Source organism: Macrotis lagotis, chromosome 1 (genome assembly GCF_037893015.1).
Source record: "Macrotis lagotis isolate mMagLag1 chromosome 1, bilby.v1.9.chrom.fasta, whole genome shotgun sequence".
Lineage (NCBI taxonomy): Eukaryota > Metazoa > Chordata > Mammalia > Peramelemorphia > Peramelidae > Macrotis > Macrotis lagotis.
Genome location: NC_133658.1, coordinates 770,849,237 through 770,850,834, shown reverse-complemented (window position 1 = coordinate 770,850,834; position 1,598 = coordinate 770,849,237). Strand labels below are relative to the sequence as shown.

The window sequence follows — 1,598 nt, the reverse complement described above, 5'->3', positions numbered from 1 at the left end:
TTCTAATTCTCTTATAATATTGTTTTTTAAGTGTAAATCCTTTACCGATTTTGATCTTATCTTGGTATAGGGTGTGAGGTGTGGTCTAATCCAAGTTTCTTCCATACTTACTTCCAATTTTCCCAACAGTTTTTATAGAAGATAGAATTTTTGTCCCAATAGGTGGACTTTTTTGGTTTATCGATCAGCAGATTACTATAATTATTTCCTGCTATTGCACCTGATCTATTCCACTGATCCATCACCCTATTTCTTAGCCATCACCAGAGATTTTTGATGACTGATGTTTCATAATATAATTTTTATATATTTTAAGGCTAAGCCACCTTCTTTTGCACTTTTTTTCATTGAATCTCTGGAAATTCTTGACTTTTTATTTCTCCTTATGAATTTATTTACTTTTTTCTATCACATTAAAGTAATTTTTTGAAATTTGATTGGCAGGGCACTAAAGAAGTAGTAGAGTTTTGGTAGAATTATCATTTTTATTATAGTAGCCCGACCTATCCATGAGAGGTTGATGTTTGATTTTATTTGTGTAAAGAGTGCTTTGTAGCGGCCGGGGCCCCACCGCGCCAATGCTGCTGCTGCTGGCGGCCTGCGCCGCGCTCTTCTTCCCCGGCTTCTTCGGGCTCTGTGTCTGGGGGCTGCGCCGGGCGCTGCCCCGATGGCCCCTGAACGACTGCCTGACCTTCAGCAGCAGGCTCACGTCCTCCATCCAGGCGGTGCGGGCTCCTCATCCTGTGGACCTGCGACAATGTCACCTGTAGGCACTGGCTTTCTCAAGAATATATATGGGTTTTGATTCCATATATGACCTACGACCTAGGTGCTATGTACATTTGCTACTGGTGCCAAAACAGAGGTGAGGATAAGAAACACACTTTCACCATTTTTAAGAACTTCCTCAAGCATGATCACCTCATGCTCATGCACCAAATTTTCATTCTGACCGTTCTTGTACCCATTGCTCAGGTACTAAGGGGAGAACGTGGTGACTTCTTTGTAGGCTGTATCTTTGCAGCAGAATTCAGCACCCCATTTGTATCACTGGGCAGAATTCTGATTCTGCTGAAGAAGCAGCACACGTTTTTGTACAAAGTGAATGGAATACTGACCCTGGGGACCTTCTTGTGCTTCTGCATCCTCATTTTCCCCTTTATGTACTGGTCCTATAGCCAAAAGAAGGGGCTGAGGTTACTGCAGACACCTTTCCACATACCCATCTATTGCAATGTCATCAATAGCCTCCTCATCATGCCCCAGCTCTACTGGTTTGCTCTGCTCTGCAAGAAGGCAATCCAGATGTTTGACACTTCCCAGATCAAAAAGGCCAGTTAATGGAGTCTATGACCCACATCAGTCAAAGGAGGTTGTATCCTCCTACACTACCCATCTCCTCTATATTCCATGGAACTATTTGGGCTCTGGATGGTCTGTTTTGTGGGAGGCAATAGGTAGGTGAATGGTTTGGGGTTTTAAAAGGAACAGACATTTCCTTCCTACTCTGCCTTTTTACAGAAAACACATTCTCATGGGTAACAATGACAGTATGATGTGTTGTGTGTGTAACTAAGCAATCTGGCATGGTAGCCACC

At 43.0% G+C, this 1,598-nt stretch overlaps 1 pseudogene; it reads left to right on the top strand.

Annotated features, from left to right (window-relative positions):
• The first annotated feature begins 578 nt into the window (after positions 1-578).
• Positions 579-1,355, top strand: LOC141506851 (TLC domain-containing protein 3A pseudogene; annotated as a pseudogene).
• Positions 1,356-1,598: the final 243 nt, after the last annotated feature.